Source organism: Pseudonaja textilis, chromosome 1, assembly GCF_049901715.1.
Source record: "Pseudonaja textilis isolate UNSWEBS1 chromosome 1, rPseTex1.2, whole genome shotgun sequence".
Lineage (NCBI taxonomy): Eukaryota > Metazoa > Chordata > Lepidosauria > Squamata > Elapidae > Pseudonaja > Pseudonaja textilis.
The window spans coordinates 321,089,923-321,109,682 of NC_141990.1; the positions used below are offsets into that span (position 1 = coordinate 321,089,923).

Here is a 19,760-nt window from a genome sequence, read left to right on the forward strand (position 1 = left end):
TTCGGCTTCGTGCTTGAGAAAGCAAAGCGTGATCGGAGCTGCCAACTCCCTATATATACTGGTGGGGAGGTTGGCTGTGTTAAGAAATAACAAGACAGCCAACCTCCCCAGCAGTATTTATAGAGACGGCAGCTCCGATCACGCTTTGCTCGCACAAGCACGAAGCCGAAAGCACCAGCCTGAAGATGGCGAGTGGGACCTCGTCGAAATGTGGCTAAGATGCTCTCAAGATGCCCGGCCACATACATTGGACAGACCGATAGAAGAATAATTACCCGCCTGGATGAACACAAAGATGCAGTCAAAAAGCTGGAACACACTTCCTCACTACTCCAACACATGGAAGCCACAGGTCATAGCATCGACTTCAATGGCACCAAAACCCTAGCCACTATAGAAAACCCCAGCCACAGAATTATCAGAGAAGCCATAGAGATTGAAAAAAGATCTGAAAGCATGAATAGAAGACATGATTCCACCAGACTGTCAATCATTTGGAAGCCTGCACTAACAAACAAAAAAATTTCCACACCACAAGCCAGGCAAACACCTGGGCACAAACAGATCCCCCCTGATACCTCCAGCTCAAACACACCCCAACCAGGCACCCAGATGAAACCTAGCTTCCTAACAAATGATTGCCGTCCATTTACTAGGAGCCAAGCTGCACTAAAAGCCTCCAATACAGGGACACAATGTTGCCAGCCAATCAAGACACAAAAAAAGCCACAAAACAGATAGAAGATATTAGAAACACCAATCAAGCAGAACACAGCAAACTCCAAGACCAATAAACATAGACCAAGACTCCCAACCAATCAGGATGAAGAAAAAACCATTCTGGCAGAGCAGTAGGCTAGCCCCAAATTTAAAACTGAAACAACTGTAAAAGTCTGACTCACAGACGAACACAATACAGAAGCCTGATGATGGCAGATGATATTCTGCCGAAACGTTGCTAAAACTTTAAAAGCACAACTATAATGACGTGGGAAAATACCCAAGCAAAGCTGAATACCATATATATATATATATATATACACATACATACATACATACATACATACATACATATTTGTTTTCTGAGATTTGTATGTGGATCTTTGGTTATTCGGGTTTTCTCCCGTGTAAAATTGGAAGTATCTTGGCAACGTTTCGACGAAATCTCATTTGTCATCTTCAGGCTTGTGTCTTCGGCTTTGTGCTTCTTGGAGTAATGTGAGCTTGCAGCTGCTTCTTCCTTTTAATTGCTAGTGGGGGTGTGACTTGATTGGGTGGGGGCTTGGCTGTGTTCTGATTGGGTGGGGGTGTGTTCTGTTCAGGTGGGGGCTTGGTTGTGCTCAGAGAATATATGAGAGAGACAGACAGACAGACAGACAAAAAGTAAAAAGTTCCAAGGAAAAGAAACAAAAAATAGAAGAAAAAATATATATAAGAATATCATAAAGAGGAAATCTCTCTATGTATAAAAGTGAAATATCCCTCACGCATCATCACAAAATCTCCAGAACCGCAAAGCCTACAAACTTGACATTTGGCACATCTGTTCCTCTTGGCTTCTAGGTGCTTACTAAGAAAGGATTTTTCAAAATGACCATCAAAGCATTATATTTCATATATGATTATTATTAACATGCTCTGATGCTAAGGAGTTCTACTCTCCCTCCCCACCTGAAAAGAAATCTGTCCCAAATGCAAAACACAAGCAGAGGAGAGGAGTTTCAGTTTCAGAGCACCAAGCACCTTTAGTACAGAACAGTTGAGCTAAGCCATGCCCAGGCTCCTTGCTGTCTCCTTCTTGCTCACACAGCAAATACTGTGTCACTTTCCAAACAGCCCTCAACTCTCTCACACACTGACAGGATGCTGGCCAGATGAATACCAATGGATGCTGGTAGGCAGAGGCACAATTTCCCCCCCTTATTTTCCTCCCCCAAAAACTAATCCCCACCACATAGTTTCGTAGTAAAGCACGGGGATCGAGCTAATAAATATATAAAGTGCCTTCCAACCTTCATCATAAGTAGAGGTAGTCCTTGACTTACAACAGTTCATTTAGTGACTGTACAAAGTTATGACACTAAAAAAAAGTGACATGACCATTTTTCATACTTACGACCTTTGTAGTTACCTGATTAAAATTCAGACACCTGGCAATTGGTTCATAGTTATGACCACTGCTGTGTCCCAAGGTCATGTGATTCTCCTTTTGTGACCTTCTGACAAGCAAAGCCAACGGGGGAACCAACTTCACTTAACAACGGTGGTACTAACTTATCTACTGCAATGAGTCACTTAATAACTGTGGCAAGAAATGTCATAAAATGGGGCAAAACTTAACAAACATCTCACTTAATAACAGAAATTTGGGACTCAATTGCGGTCGTAAGTCAAGGACTACCTGTATAAACACATTTAGTAACTCTTCACCCTCTTTAAAGTTACAAACGTTTATCTCTTCTTCCCATATCATCTACCTATTTTCTAAAAAAATCCATAAAACATTATCTTTTCATTCCTGCTGTTAGCAGAAAATGCAAAAAAGGTAGCTAGAAATAACACCGTATTTTAACGTTGATCAGATAAATCCACTTTGTATTCCTTTCTTTTTCTTCTAAAAACCTTAAAAACGTTGTCCTAAGATGTCTTTCCATTTCTTCTTTCTCCCACAGCACAGAGTTCAAAACAAGGCTTGAACGAGCCTTTTTTTGGTAAATCCAGTAGGAAAAAAATATATATATCTTGGTTTTGTCATTTGTATTTCCTTTTTAAATGTTAAAACTTCAGCCAATTTCTTCTATAGATCCAGTGAAACATCCTTTTCTAAATCATTATCTTACCCTGTCAGTTGTAAATCCACTTTAATACTATCTCTATCTTGTCAGATAAAATTTGTTCTGCATCTGACATTTCTTCAATAACATCTGTGGGTTTATTTACAGAAACCGACATAATTTCTCCCATTGTCAGTATTGTGACTGTCAACAATTTTCCGATCCCTTTCTTCGAAAGCTTCCCTTTTCACACTTATGGCCGTTTTTCACACTTACCACCATGGCAGATGGTGAAGTGAGTTCTACCCCATTTTATGACCTTTCTTGCCAACACTGCTAAGGGAATCACTGCAGTTTTTAAGTTAGGAACACCGTTGTTAAGTGAAGCCGGCTTCCCCGTTGAATTTCCTTGTCAGAAGGTCACAAGAGGGATCGCATGACCCCGGGATATTACAACCGTCATAAATACATGCCAGTTGCCAAGCAGCCAAATTTTGATCATGTAACCATGGGGAGGGGGGGTTGCTACAACAGTCGTAAGTGTGAAAAATGGTTGCAAGTCAGGGATGCTGTAACTTCAAACGATCGCTAAATGAACGGTTGCAAGTCGAGGACTCCATGTATATACAGTAAAAGCACCCCACACTGAACCAGGAGAACTGTCAGGATTCCGGCAGTTGCCCTAATTAAATCATGAGCCTTGAGCCAAACTTCAAAAACTTCAAAGGATTTATTAAGAGCTAACATGTCGGCATGAACCTGTATGAAGCCGATTCTGAGACACGTAATTCACTATCACCTATGATCCTATTTTCCCCCACCCCTCTGGGTGTATCATAATTCATATTCGCCAACAAACACATTCATAGCTGAGAGTCATCCATCACATTCTCCAATTAGGGATTTTCGATGGCAGAAATTCCGGTAGCTTAGTTACAATCTTTGCAAGATAAGAGTGGAATCCACTTTGGGTGCCGCACTGCTCCTTCAAATTCACATATACCCCCCCACTGTTCACGGCAACTCTAAAACTGGCATAGAAACGTTTTACGAGTTGACAAAAACATTGTTCAGTTCCAAGCCCTGAGTTCGAATCGAGTGCCCCCTTCGGCGAGGAAGCGCCTTCTCGAACTCAGCATTCGTCTTCCCCAGGGGTCGGCAACCTTAAACACTCAAAGAGCCACAAAGGTCCTAACCGGAAGGCCTCACCACCAGTTCAATTCTGGAGCCGACCAGACTCTATGACGCTTCCCCCACCATAGAGTCTCTTCCGAGCGCGGCGTCCTTTTTCCTCTACCTGTCCTCATCAAAAGTCCTATCAATTGTGGAGCCGACCGGCAATAGGGAGCCGCAGCAGAGGGGATGAAAGAGCCACATGCGGCTCTAGAGCGGCCGGTTTACCGACCCCTGATCTTCCCCGTTTGCAGTTGGCTTCCCTGCTGGTTAATCAACCCCCAGGCTTGATTGATTAATCTACGGGCAGACTGTTTATTGTCTCACCAGATTGAAAAGAGACTGAGAGACGACGTCAGGGCCATTAGCCCATGGAGATTTGGCTGGCGGGGGATAGGGGTGGGTGGGTGGAGGAACGAAAAAAAAAAATGGAAAGAGATTCACACCCGAATACATTTCCCACCCGATTCCTCCAATTCTTTCTTCTGTCCACTGGAACCTCCGGCTCTGCAAAATCCACTCCTTATCGCAGTTGTACAGCTCAAAACGAATTGGAGGAGGGGGCTTTTCAGATTTGATTTTGTGTCTCTCCCCGGCCCCCCGCCCCCCCCACTTCTTAATTATCATCTCCTCTTGCTACCCCTCTGCGAAATGATTTATTAAGCGGGGTTGGCTTTGAGCTGTCTCTCGTTTCTCTGATCTGGGGAAAGAGATAAAGACCCTGACTTGGGCAGGTGGGAGAAAGAGAGAGAGAGTCCGAGAGATTAAATTTTGGGGGAGGGGGCATCATTGGCTTAAATTGCCTCCTCTCTCTCTCTCTCTCTCTCTCTCTCTTTCCCGCTCCCTCTGCCTCCAGGATTTACCAGCCGTTTCCAGTGCTGCTAATTCAATAACCCACTCTATAATTATTCCATAATAAACTACTATTATCCGAACATTCGCTCGACAGCTGTGATTGCCTCCCGGCGTAGGAAACCAGGCTCCCCAGAGGGGTGGAAGTGGGGCAGCCTCCGGGGCGGGGGGGAGCGGCACGCCATTCAGCCCCTCTTCCACCAAGGATTTGGCAGGAGTGAACGAGGAAGCAACCCCCATCCTCTCTCTCTCTCTCTCTCTGTCTCCCAATTTCTCTCTCTCTCTCTCCTTCATCCCTTCTCTCCCAATTTCTCTTTTTCATTCTCCTCCACTCTCTGTTTCTTTCTCTTCTCTCTGTTTCTTTCTCTTCTCTCTCCCAATTTCTCTATCTTTCTCTCTCTCCCAATTTCTCTCTTTCCTTCTCCACTCTCTCAATTTCTTTCTCTTCTCTCTCCCAATTTCTCTATCTTTCTCTCTCTCCCAATTTCTCTCTTTCCTTCTCCTCCACTGTTTCTTTCTCTTCTCTCTCCCAATTTCTCTATCTTTCTCTCTCCCAATTTCTCTCTTTCCTTCTCCTCCACTCTCTCTCAATTTCTTTCTCTTCTCTCTCCCAATTTCCCTCTTCCTCTCTCTCATTTTTTTATCTCTTCCTCTCTCCCTCCCTCCCAATTTCTCTCTTTCCCCCCTCCTCTCCTCCACTCTCTCTCAATTTTTCTCTTTTCCCACCATTTTTCCTCTCTCATTTTTTTATCTTTCCCTCTCTCCTAATTTCTCTATCTTTTTCTCTCTCCCAATTTTTCTCTCTCCCTCTCTTGCGCTCTCTCACTCAATTTCTTTTTCTTCTCTCTCCCAATTTATCTCTCTTTTTCCTCTCTCCATTTTTAATCTCTCTTCCTCTCTCCCAATTTCTCACTTTCCTTCTCTTCCACTCTCTCTCTCTGTGTTTCTTTCTCTTTTCCACAATTTCTCTCTCTCTCAATTCTCTCTTTCTGTATGCACAGTCAATATTGGCTGATCATGCATATTTGGAAACTTGGCTAATAGCTCCGAGTTAGTACAAGTAGGACTTGACTTACAAACGTTCATTTAGTGATCGCTTAGTGTATTTTTACCCGATTTTGACAGGTCTCTTGCCACCGTTGTTAAGCGAATCACTGCAGCGCTTAAGGGAGTAACACGGTTGTTAAGTGAATCTGGCTTCACTGTAGACTTTGGCGTTCAAAAGGCCGCAAAGGGGACTCATGTGACTCCAGGACATGGCAGCCGTCATAAATATGAACCAAGCATCCAAATTTTAATCACGTGACCGTGGGGATGGTGCAAGGGTGAAAAACCGTCATAAGTCACTTTTTTCAGTGACGTTGTAACTTCAAACAATCACTACATGAACTGTTGTAAGTCAAGGACTACTTGCCTTTCCATTTTTTTCCATTTTTCTTCAAGGCAGTGACGGCGTCTGCGTGTATAAATAAATATCAATAAACACTTGATTTAACAGGCGTCAGTTTAGTGGAGTTCAGAGGTAACAAAGTTTAACCTTATGCGTACAATATAATTAAACAAATAAGAAAGCTATTAGGTAACTGGGAGTTCTAGGCCTCGAGGCATGAAAGCAAATGTATTTTACAAATAAATAAATAAATCATAAAGGAAGGAAAGAAGGAAGGAAGAAGTGGGGAAGAAGGAAGGAAGGAGTGTGCGGAGAAGAAGGAAGGAGTGGGGAAGAGAGGTAGGAAGGAGTGGGGAGAGAGAAGGAAGGAGTGTGGAAGGAAAGAAGGAAGGAAGAAGTGGGGAAGAAGGGAGGAAGGAGTGGGAAGAGAAGAAGGAAGGAGTGTGCGGAGAGGAAGGAAGGAGTGGGGAGAGAGAAGGAAGGAGTGTGGAAGGAAAGAAGGAAGGAAGAAGTGGGGAAGAAGGGAGGAAGGAGTGGGAAGAGAAGATGGAAGGAGTGTGCGGAGAGGAAAGAAGGAGTGGGGAGAGAGGGAGGAAGGAGTGGGGAAGGAAGATAGGAGGGGAAGAGAGGAAGGAAGGAGTGGGTGGAGAGAAAGGAAGGAAGGAGGGAGGGAGGGAGGGAGGGAGGAAGGAGGGAGGGAGGGAGGGAAGGAGGAAGGAAGGAAGGAAGGAAGGACCACTGAGCAAATTGCAATTCTATGCTCGTGTTGGTGAACATGCACCAGCACAATGCACGCTGGTGCCTCCCTATAGAAGAGCTGCTGGGGATTTAGCCAAGACGGCTGGACGAGGCCACCAGTTCCCCCTCCACCTTTTCCCAAAAGCCCCGTAAAAGGCCAGGCCTGATTCGATGAATCACATCTCTGCAACCAGTACACACCTAATAAAAGCCCTTTGCAAATGCACAGGTTTTTTTTTTTTTTCCACAAGACAAACTTTGGGAGAGGCAGGGAAACGTGAAGAAGCATTAATTCCATATCTTATTTTTTTATTTTTATTTTTTGGCTAGCTCCAATGTTCTCTTACTTACCTTCCCAGCTGCTAAAATATTCCTTCCTTCCCAGCCTGGACAAGAGGAGGGGAGGGGGTGTAGGAATACCCTCCGAGTCTCCCCTAACGTGGAGCCCTCAAACCCTGTTTCCAGCGCTCGGGGACAGTATCTCAAATCCCGCCAGGCGCACGGCCAGGAACTGCCAGATGCCTGCAAATCTCAACCTGCCCCAAAGTGAGGACGAAGGTTTGCTAAGAGTCGACACTGCCAGGAAAACGGGCCTGTCGGGGATTGCAAAATCTATGTTTGAAAAACAGGGGAGGGAAAAAGAAAAAAGGGGCCCTCGGGCTGTCTTAGTGGCTTGCACACACACACACACACACACACACACACACACACAGTTCCCAGGCTGCACACTTTCAGGATCATTCAGAAAACATAAACGAGGTGGTAATCAAAAAGGTTACCTCCTCATTTTTGTTTTCTGAATTAATACAATTTAGGATTGCATTATGCATGACGTTTTCTGAATTAATACAACTTAGGATTGCATTAGCTTTTTTGGCTGCCGCTGCACACGGCTGGCTCCTATTTAGCTGGTTGTCCACTAAGACTCCAAGATCCCTCTCACAATTATTGTGTCAGCATTTGTTGGAGTCCTGACACAGTAATCGTGAGAGGGATCTTGGAGTCTTAGTGGACAACCAGCTAAATAAGAGCCAGCCGTGTGCAGCGGCAGCCAAAAAAGCCAATGAAATCCTAAGTTGCATTAATAGAGGGATACAATCAAGATCAAGGGAGGTACTAATACCACTCTATAAAGCCTTAGTAAGACCACACCTAGAGTCCTGCATCCAGTTTTGGTCACCACGTTATAAAAAAGAGGTTGAGGCTCTAGAAAAAGTGCAGAGAAGAGCAACCAGGATGATTAAGGGACTGGAGGCTCAAACATACGGTGAACGGTTGCAGGAACTGGGCCTGGCTAGTCTAGGGAAGAGAAGGACCAGGGGAGACAGGATAGCAGTCTTCCAATATTTGAGGGGCTGCCACAGAGAGAGAGGGGGTCAAGCATTTTCTAAAGCACCTGAAGGCCAGACAAGGAATAATGGATGGAAACTGATCCAGGAGAGATTCAACCTAGAAATGAAACTTTCTGACCATGAGAACAATCCACCCATGGAACAGAAGTTGCCCTCGGAAGTTGTGGGAGCTTCATCACTTGAGACTTTCAAGAAGAGATTGGACTCCCACCTGTCAGAAATGATGTAGGGTGTCTTGCTTGGGCAGGAGGTTGGACTAAATGACCTACAACGTTCCTTCCAACTCTGATTATCTATTATTATACTTTAAAATCAAGATCCTAAAATGTGCTGAGATGGACAGATTAACTTTAAAAAGAAAAGAAAAAGGAGACTCAGAATACTATTTGATATGGAATAGATTTTATGAGTGGCTTAAAACAAAGGGTAGAAGTTAGAGGAAGGAAGATAGAAAACTGTAATTGTTATGAATATTAAAAATGTGAATGAGTTAAATACAAAGAATGGGAACTGTATTGTAAGGGAACTGTAGTATTACTAGAGCTGTTAATTTAGGTGTTATTACATTATGAGTATTATTATTATTAGGAAATGGACAATATTTTTACAATATTAGCTATGTTTTTTTGTAAATAATATATCTGGACAAAACACTGTATTCAAAAAAATGTTTATGAATAAATCAAATAAATAGATAAGATAGATAGAAGATAGATAGATAGATGATAGATAGATAGATAGATAGATAGATAGATAGATAGATAGATAGATAGATAGATAAAGCACCTGTTAGTCAGACAGCCACCAGATTTTAAAAGTGAATCATTGCAGGAAAAAGCCATCGAGAAAACGTTGATTCGAGACAAAACTCGCTTAACAAATGTTTCACTTAGCAACCTAAATTCCGGGCTCAATTGTGTTCATACACCGAGGACTAACCTATACTTGCTCAGATTGGAAATTAGAATTCTGCTGTGAGGCAGCCTAAAACCAAACACAAAACTTGGTCTAACCTTTCCCAGGCAGAATTCAGAAAAATAGGGATTGAAAAGTAAGTTAGGTCTAGTGGTTAATGTTCGAAAGCAGGAGATCATGAGTTCAAGTCCTGCCTTAGCCATGAAAGCCAACGGGGTGACTTTGGGTCACACACAAGGTGAAGGTGAGTTTTACTCCCACCTTAGTCATGAAAGCCAATGAGGTGACTTTGAGCCAATCACCAGGAGATAGTGAATTCTAGTCCCTCCTTAGGCGTTAAAATCGACTGTGATTTTGGGCCAATCACTAGGAGATGGCGAGTTCTAGTCCATCTTAGACCCGCAAGCCATTTGGGTGACTTTGGGTCAACCTTACCAGGAAACGGTGAGTTCTAGTCCCACCTTAGTCATGAAAGCCAATGAGGTGACTTTGAGCCAATCACCAGGAGATAGTGAATTCTAGTCCCTCCTTAGGCGTTAAAATCGACTGTGATTTTGGGCCAATCACTAGGAGATGGCGAGTTCTAGTCCATCTTAGACATGCAAGCCATTTGGGTGACTTTGGGTCAACCTTACCAGGAAACGGTGAGTTCTAGTCCCACCTTAGTCATGAAAGCCAAGGGGGGTGATTGTGGGTCAATCTCTCTCTCTCTCTCTCTCAGCCCAACCAACCTCACAGGGTTGTTGTTGTGGGGAAAAGAGGAGGAGGGAGAAATATCAGCTATGTTCATCCCCGGAAGGTATTATCTTTTTATCTATAAATATAAAAGCGAAATGCCCCTCACACATCATCACAAAATCTCCAGAACCGTAAAGACTGCAAACTTGACATTTGGCCCGTATGTTCCTCTTGGCTTCTAGGTGCTCACTAAGAAAGGATTTTTCGAAATGACCATCAGAGCATTTAGAGTACTTCCTATATTATTATTATTAACATGCTCTGATGCTAAGGAGTTCTACTCCCCCTCCCCACCTGAAAAGAAATCTGCTCCAAATGCAAAACACAAGCAGAGGAGTTTTAGTTTCACAGCACCAAGCAGCTTTAGTACAGAACAGTTGAGCTAAGCCACGCCCAGGCTCCTTGCTGCCTCCTTCTTGCTCGCCCAGCAAATACTGTTTCAGTTTCCAAACAGCCCTCAACTCTCTCACACACACTGACAGCACGCTAACCAGATGAACACCGATGGATGCGGGTAGGCAGAATTTGTTTTTCACTTATTTTCCTCCCCAAAACCTAAGCCCGACCCCGTAGTTTCGCCACCCTCCCCAATTTTGGAAGGACAGGTTGAGTTTCCCATGATTCCCTGCGGCCTCACAAGATCTCCTTCCCAGTCCCATATCTGGCAAACATTCAGAGCGAAATAGATTAAGGCAGCAGCCATCAGATAAATCACTCCTTGCCTGAGGCTCAAATCACTTATGGAATTGATACCTACACATTTCATTGCACAACGCAAGCAACTGTCAAAGCAACAAAGGGGAAAAAAATAAACTACGGGTGTTTTTTTTTTTCGAGAAATCCGCCTCTCCCCCTTAAAAGCGGCCATCTTGCCATCAACCCCAAATCCGAACAACATCCCAACAAGGCCACAGGAATACAAGGAGTCCTCAACTTATGACCACAACTGAGTACAACATATCTGCTGCTAAGTGAGAAGACTATGTTTTGGCCCTTGCCATCGGGATTATGTGAATCACAGCAGTCGTTAAGCGAGGGACGCCGTTGTTTAAGCGAATCGGGCTTCCCCATTGACTTGGCTTGTGACCGTGGGACGCTGCGGCCATCACAAACACGAGCCCATCTGCCGAGCGCCTGAATTTTGACCACATGACCGTGGGGAATGCTGCAACGGTCGTTAAGCGTGGAAAACAGTGATAAGTCCCTTTTTCCAACACTCAAACAATCACTAGTTGAAGTGTTGCAAGTCAACGACTGAACCATATCTTTCAAATTGTTTTGAGAATTTGAGAATTGTAAGTTCTCCCCGAGTCCCTGGGATGGGTTGCAGAGTTATTGAAGGGAATGAACGAACGAACAAACAAACGAATGAATGAATGAATGAAATTCCTGCAGACGGGATAGAACTTTATTTCTAAAAACTTAGGGAAAACCCCGTGGCTTCGTAGGAATTCATGCAAGCACCAAAACCAAGGGGCCTCAACTGGATTAAATTCCCTCTCCAATTTATTTTAAGAAAACATTCTTGGAATTGTATCCCCTGCCTTTTATTTAACCCTTCATTGGCAGGTCCTTCCTCTCCCCGAAATAAACGGACATCCAGATGGGGTGGATCAAGAAAAAAAAAGGCAGGGGTCATCTGCATTAGATAGGACTTCTCGGTCGGTCAACAATTCTTCCTCTGGATTTGTTTTTTTGTCTTATGAAAAAACAACAACAACAACAACATGCTGTACCAATTTAGAACTGTTAAATCAAGTGTCAAAAACTCCTGGGCTGCCAGAGGGCAAGAAAGAGTTCTTTTGCATCTCTCTACTGCCCCTTGGTGGCCACATGGAAGATAACAAGCCAGGTACAAATATACTCCTGGACTTACAACCATTTGTTTTTGTGACCATTCGAAGTTACAACAGCACTGAAAAAAGTGACTTACAACCGTTTTTCACATTTCCAACCATTGCAACTATTAGAACACTAACTTCTATTCTATTCTACTCTATTCTGCAATTCTATTCCATCCTTATTCATTCTGTTCTGTTCTATTCTGTTCTCTATTTTCTATTCTACCCCTATTCCTTATTCCCTATCCTATCCTATCCTAATTCATTCTGTTCTGTTCTATTCTGTAATTCTATTCTATCCTTATTCATTCTGTTCTGTTCTATTCTGTAATCTTATTCTGTAATTCTATTCTATCCTTATTCATTCTGTTCTGTTCTATTCTGTTCTCTATTTTCTATTCTACCCCTATTCCTTATTCCCTATTCTATTCTATTCTATTCTATTCTATTCTGTAATTCTATTCTATCCTTATTCATTCTGTTCTGTTCTATTCTGTAATTCTATTCTATCCTTATTTGTTCTGTTCTATTCTATTCTGTAATTCTATTCTATGATTCTATTCTATCCTTATTCATTCTTTTCTATTCTATTCTATTCTGTAATCCTATTCTGTAATCCTATTCTATTCTTATTCATTCTGTTCTGTTCTGGGGTTGCCCGATAATGAAAAACAGCTGTTTCGTTTTGGCTGCCATTCTAAAGACTCCAACTCCCATCCCTATCATCTGAAAGGTTTAAAATAAACCAAGTCTGGTAGATAAAACAAAGGAAGACATTGATGAAGGATTCAGATTTATACACACATCTGGGCAACAGCAGGCTGAGCAAAGGCTGATTAAAGGTGCTTTCCCCGAATGCATATAATTACCGTCCAGATTTAGTTGCATATGTAATCTATGATTTTATAGGGAGAGCAGTAGATTAAATCTTAGCCTGCAGGCCTCAGAAATAAAGCTGAACCACAAATGATTATGTGAGAATGGGCAGCAGAGAAATCGAAGAAGAAAATAAACTTTCTTTCTTTGATTCTAAGCTATTTATGGAAAATGTTTAATTCTTTTCTGGCTAGGATAAATAGCAGTGTTGGGTTTCCTCGACGGGCAGTCCTTGACTTACGACCACAACTGGGCCCAAAAGTTCTGAGGTTAAGCAAGACAGTTATTAAGGGAATTTTGCCCCCATTTTACAATTATTCTTACCACCGTCGTTAAGCTGCGACCATCATAAATATGAATCAGCGGCAAAGCCTCCGAATTTTGATCACATGACCAGACGGGTGCCGCAACAGCCGTTAAGCGTCAAAAACATTCGTAAGTCATTTTCGACTGAAGTTTCAGTGCTGTTGGAACGGAATTAATTAATGGTCCTTAAATGATGACCTGTACAGGCGATCCTTGATTTATGACAGTTCGTTTAGTGACTGTTCAAAATTGTAACGGCACTGAAAAAAGTGACTTATGATCGTTTTCACACTTACGACCTTTCCGGCATTCCCAAGATTTAAAAAAATTCAGACACTGGGCCACTGATTCACATTTATGACGGTTGCAGCATTCCAGAGTCGCGCAATCCACTTTTGCGACCTACTGAAAAGCAAAGACAATGGGGAAGCCAGATGCACTTAACAACCGTGTTGCTAAGTTAACAACGGTAGTGATTCACTTAACAAGGGTAGCAAGAAAAATCGTAAAATGGGACAAAATTCCCTCAACAAATATCTCGTTTAGCCAGGGAAATTTTGGGCTCAACTGTGGTCATAAATTGAGGACTACCTGTATTCTTAATGTTTGCTTTATGGAAAAAAATTGCCATTGTGGACCAGACCTGGCTAAGTATTTCAACCAAATTCTCTCAATTTTCTCTGATCAGAAAAGTAAAATTAAAGACTTTTACCCCTTAAGCAGTAAAAATGAATAAATAAATTGGAATTTTCTGCAATGCTGACCAAATCACATTTCTATCCCAATCACTAGCTGGGATATTTGAGTGTCATTTTATTAAAAAGCTGCATCTCATTACAATATAGAATCTAGAGAGATTTTTTTTTTTTAAAAAAAGACCTATTCTCTATTCTTTAATGCTTTTAAGAAGTAGCTTCATAAATAGAAAAAAAAGAGTGGTAGTATAAAAAATACTCCATAAATTTTAGTACATTATTAAAACACTCTGGACAAAAGATCCCTCTGCGCACGGGTGAGGAGAAAGGATGCAGTTTGGTGAAAATTGTTAGAAAATGAAACTCTTGACAGAATAATAGAGTTGGAAGCAGGGTTGGGATTCAATTTTTTTAACAACCGGTTTTGTGGGTGTGGCTTAGGGGGTAGGCGTGGCTTGGTGGTCATGTGACTGGGTGGACATGGCTTGGTGGTCATGTTATTGGCTGGGTGTGGCCAACTCAACATCACTCACACCGAGGCATGCATCTCCTTGCCTGGCCTCTCATGACTGTGGGGATGCTGCAACAGTTGTAAGTGTGAAAAATGGTCATAAGTCCCTTTTTTCAGTTCCACTGTAACTTTGAATGGTCACTCCACACAAGCAAAGGACCAGCAAAGGAGGGGAAAAAACTCCAGGGAAGTTCCTGAGACAGGAAGTCTAGTCCTGCCAAGAATATAATAAGAGTTAACGGAGAGGCAGTTTCTGTAAGCAACACCAGAATGTTTCCTTCCTGCCTTCCTTACAGGATTAGGCCAGTAATTTCTTCTAACAACCGGTTCTCCGAACTGCTTAGAATGTTAACAACCGGTTCTAGCGAATAGGTGCGAACTGGTAGAATCCCACCCCTGGTTGGAAGGGACCTCAGAGGTCTTCTAGTCCAACCCCCTGCTCAGGCAGGAAACCCTCTATCATTTCAGCCAAGTGGTTATCCAAACTCTTCTTTAAAAAACTTCCAGTGTTGGAGCATCCACAACCTCTGGAGGCAAGTCGTTCTAATCTTAAACACAAATACACAACACTCGCTATGGTTCAGTGAGTTGAAAAATGGAAGGAAGGAGAAACAGGGAAGAGAAATGGGAAGAGAAGGAGAGCGGGAGGGAAGGAGGAGAAATAGAAGGAAAAGAAATGGGAAGGGAGGAAAGGAAGAAGGAAGGAAGGAGAAATAGAGGGGGAAATGGGAAAGGAGAGAGGGACGGAAGGAGGGATGGAGAAAGGATGGAAGGAAGGAGAAATAGAGGGAAGAGAAATGGGAAGGGAGGAAAGGAAGAAGAAAGGAAGGAGAAATAGAGGGGGAAATGGGAAAGGAGAGAGGGAGGGAAGGAGGGATGGAGAAAGGATGGAAGGAAGGAGAAATAGAGGGAAGAGAAATGGGAAGGGAGGAAAGGAAGAAGGAAGGAAGGAGAAATAGAGGGGGAAATGGGAAAGGAGAGAGGGAGGGAAGGAGGGATGGAGAAAGGATGGAAGGAAAGAGAAATAGAGGGAAGAGAAATGGGAAGGGAGAGAGGGAGGGAAGGAGGGATGGAGAAAGGACGGAAGGAAGGAGAAATAGAGGGAAGAGAAATGGGAAGGGAGAGAGGGAGAGAAGGAAGGAGGGAGGAAGAAAGGATGGAGAAACAGAGGGAAGAGAAATGGGAAGGGAGAGAGGGAGGGAAGGAGGAAGAGAATGGAAGGAAGGAGAAATAGAGAAGAAATGGGAAGGGAGGAAAGAAAGGAGAAATAGAGGGAAAAATGGGAAGGGAGAGATGGAGGAAGGAGGGATGGAGAAAGGATGGAAGGAAGGAGAAATAGAGGGAAGAGAAATGGGAAGAGAGGGAGGGAGAAAAGGAGAAAGTAAGGAGAAATTGAGGGAAGAGAAATGGGAAGGGAGAGAGGGAGGGAAGGAGGAAAAGAATGGAAGGAAGGAGAAATAGAGAAGAAATGGGAAGGGAGGAAAGAAAGGAGAAATAGAGGGGAAAATGGGAAGGGAGAGATGGAGGGAAGGAGGGATGGAGAAAGGATGGAAGGAAGGAGAAATAGAGGGAAGAGAAATGGGAAGAGAGGGAGGGAGAAAAGGAGAAAGTAAGGAGAAATTGAGGGAAGAGAAATGGGGAGGGAGGGAGGGAAGGAAGGAAGGAAGGAGAAATAGAGAGAGGAGAAATGGGAAGAAGAAGAGGAGAGAGAAGAATGTGTGTTGTTTTTCTTTTTCTCTCTCCTCTTCTCCAAGATACTAATAGGTCACCTTTTAATTTTGGGTCATTCTGGTGCCCTTTTGAACGTTTCTAGCAAACAATACGCTGCTTCTAAAACATACATTCCTGGCACATCGCAGCATTTCTTACGAAAAGGGGCAAAGTAGAAATTAACCCCCCGCCTTGGTCTACCGAGCTCAGCAAAAGTTCATCGATTAAAATAGCTTCGAGTTGCTTTAAAAATACACCGCATAGCGAAGCAAAACACAGGGAATTTTCCTTCAATATGTGATTTACTGGGACGAACTTATTATACGCACCGAGACGGGGGGAAAAAAATTTGACACTAACCACTCTGGAGAAAAATGGTTGGTGAAGTTTGAGAGAGTTTGCTGAAATGGATAAATTGAGATTTTTTTAATTTTTTCATTAGGAAAATGGACTATTTTATTGATAATTGGAATTTATACACACCAACACTGCCACTGCCTTGAGGAAAAATGGAAAAAAATTTAAATGCAGGTAGTCCTCGAATTACAGTAGTTCGTTTAGTGACCGTCCGAACTTACAACAGCGCTGAAAAAAGTGACTTATGAACGTTTTTCACACTTACGACCATGGTCACGTGATTTACCTTCAGATGCTTGGCAACGGACTCACATTTATGACGGTGTCCCCAGGGTCAAGTGATCCCCTTTTTGCGACCGCCTGGCAAAGCGAAGCCAATGGAAAAGCCAAATTCACTTAACAACCGTGCTGTTAATTTAACAAGTGCAGTGATTCACTTAACGAATGTGGCAAGAAAGGTCGTAAAATGGGGCAAAACTGACTGAACGGATTTCTCACTTAGCAATAGACGTTTTGGGCTCCATTGGGGTCATAGTTTGAGAACTACCTGTATGATCTGTTTGCATTGAAATGAAAATAAAAAAAGACTTTGTGATCTCTGGTTTTGATGATTGGGCAAGAAAATCTACATATATAAAAGCAAAATACCCCTCATGCATCATCACAATATCTCCAGAACTGTGAAGCCAACAAACTTGAAATTTGGCCTGTTATGTTCCTCTTGGCTTCTAGGTGCTCACTCAGAAAGGATTTTTCTAAATGACCATCAGAGCATTTAGAGTATTTCCTATATTATTATTATTATTAACACGCTCTGATGCTAAGGAGTTCTACTCCCCCTCCCCACCTGAAAAGAAATCTCTTCCAAATGCAAAACACAAGCAGAGGAGTTTCCGTTTCACAGCAACCATGCAGCTTTAGTACAGAACAGTTGAGCTAAGCCACGCCCAGGCTCCTTGCTGTCTCCTTCTTGCTCACACAGCAAATACTGCTTCAGTTTCCAAACAGCCCTCAACTCTCTCACACACTGACAGGACGCCAGCCAGATGAATACCGATGGATGCTGGTAGGCAGAGGCAGAATTTTTCCCCTTTATTTTCCTCCCCCCAAACTAAGCCCCGCCACATAGTTTCATAGTGAAGCACGGGGATCGAGCTAGTTATAGATATTGGAGCGATATAAATTTAGAGAGAGGGGAGATTAATATATATTTGTACTTCTGCCATGAAGGATGCCTGAAGCCACTTTTTAAATATACATTTTTTTCTTTCTTTTCTGTTTTTCTTCAGTTGTTTTTCTTTTCTTTTCTTTTGCCCCCAGGACTGTTACAATTGTGACTCTGCAGCTTGCTTCATTAAGGACTAGAAACGTACACCGAGAATCTCCGCTGAAGTCTCCCGGATTACAACAACTTCAAACTTCGCTCCCTGTCTCACTAAGGACTAGAAGCACATGCCGAGCAACTCTGCTGAACCCCCCTGAATTGCTGCAACTTGAGACTTGGCTCTCTGCCTCACTGAGGGCTAGAAATTTGTGTTTTTCTGGAACTCTGAGAAAGGATTCCTGGAAAAACAGATATTCCCAAGATATTAAAACACATGCAGATAGATGCATAGACACAGAAAGGGAGGAAGGGAGAGGGGAAGAGGAAGAAAGAACGAGGAGGAGAAAGAGGAGAGAGAAAGAGAGGGGTGAGAGAAGAGGAGAGAGAGGGAGAAGGGGGAGAAAGAGAGAGGAAAGAGAGGAGAGGATAAAGAGAAAGAGAGAGGAGAGGAGAAAGAGGGAAAGAGGAAGAAAGAGAGAGGAGAGGAGAAAGAGGAGAGAGAAAGAGAGGAGATGAGAGAGAGGGGAGTGAGAAGAGGGAGGGAGAGGGGGGAGAAAGAGAAGAGAGGATAAAGAGAAAGAAAGAGGAGAGAGAGGAAAAGAGAAAGAGAGGGAGGGAGGGATATTGTGTGTCTAGCTCCCAATCCTTCTGGGTTTATTTCTAAGCTCCCGTTCTCTTTGAAAGTACAGTCAACAGAAATTTGCCTCAAAATCTTTCATTCCTGAGCAGATCAAAAGTTTCTTTATGCAGAGAATAAAACAGGCAGGTCTGCAGAGAGACTAAAAAGCTTTCCTTCTGAGAAAATGGCCTTATTTTTTGAGTGAAAGGAGAAGAAATGCAGTGTGTGTGCGTGTGTGTGTAAGGCAGAGACAGAGAGGAGGAGAAGAATGACCCATTGTTCAGGTTCTGCTAACCAGGCATAATTCATCCTTCAATCCATGAATCACGGAAGGGGGTGGCTGCATTCACACGTGCGTTCTGAAGCCGGCTAAACACAGCCTCTAAATTTGCTGTTCAACCTGAACTTGGCTCTTCCCTCGGCCAGACCCAACTCATCCTGTGGAAGCCAGGAACGGATTTGGTGGTTTGGATGCGGCACATAATCATAATCTTGGCATAACCGATGCGTTTTGTTAAGTTAGGAATAGCATGCTGTGTGAATCAGGTCAATCTTTCTTTCTTTCTTTCTTTCTTTCTTTCTTTCTTTCTTTCTTTCTTTCTTTCTTTCTTTCTTTCTTTTTTTTCTTTCTTTCTTTCTTTCTTTCTTTCTTTCTTTCTTTCTTTCTTTCTTTCTTTCTTTCCCTTCCTTCCTTCCTTTTGCCCACTTTCCTTCTTTCCTTCTTTTCCTTCCTTCCTTCTCTCTCTTTCCTTCCTTCCTCCCACTTTCCTTCCTTTCTTTTCCTTCCTTCTTTCATTTTTCTTTTCTCCCTCCCTTCCTTTCTCTCTCCCTTTCTCCCTCCTTCCCTTTTTTTTCTTTTTCTTTCTCTTCCTTCCTCCTTCCCTCCTTTTTCTACCTCTCTCTCTTTCTCTTCTTTCTTTTTTTCTCTCCCTCTCCCTCCCTCCTTTCTTTCCTTCCGCTCTTCCTCTCCCTCTCGTTTTTCTTTGCTAAGCAAATGTAATCCGTAAGCAAGAGTTGAGAATCTCTACTAGAGCTCCGTTATTACAGCATCACTCTGAGCTCTCTGCCTCAATGAAAACTAGAAACTTGTCCCTTTTCAAGATTCTAGAGAATCGTAGGAAAAGCAAAGATTCCCAAGGGATTTAACACACAAATACACACACACACAACACGCACACCTTGCAAACTTTGAAAAACTATGGCTGGGTTTGGACCACATACTAAACACATAGGGAACTGGGACTCTTGTTGTGAGAACACACTGGCCTTCACAAGTGGTGTAACCTGGGTCTAATCCATCATGTGAACCGCACTGTGGTGTTTCCTTAACCCAGGTTTAAAATCAGGAGTCTGGGAACTCTATAGTGAAAGCTTCGACCCGTAAAAGGTAGCCCCTGACTTACGACCAACAATTGGGACCAGAATTTCCATTTCTAAGCAGCATGGTTACTAAGTGAGTCACACCTGATTTTTACAGCCCCTTTTTTGTCACAGTGAAGTGAATCACTGCAGCTGTTCAATGAATCATGCGGTCCTTAAGCGAATCTAGCTAGCCCCATTGACAGAAGCTACCCATGCCGACTGGGGGA

The 19,760-nt window shown here is 43.0% G+C and overlaps 1 protein-coding gene across 8 annotated transcripts in view; it reads right to left on the minus strand.

The window, feature by feature from the left end:
- Positions 1 to 19,760, minus strand: part of PTPRS (protein tyrosine phosphatase receptor type S) — a 353,020-nt gene that overhangs the window by 236,269 nt on the left and 96,991 nt on the right. Inside the window, exon 1 of one of the 8 annotated variants that reach the window (XM_087922614.1) lies at positions 7,279 to 7,298. The exons of the other annotated variants lie outside the window; for them this stretch is intronic. The gene's annotated coding sequence lies outside the window, so the exon portion shown is untranslated. Of the gene's footprint in view, positions 1 to 7,278; positions 7,299 to 19,760 lie in introns of those variants that run through there. 8 annotated transcript variants of the gene reach the window in all.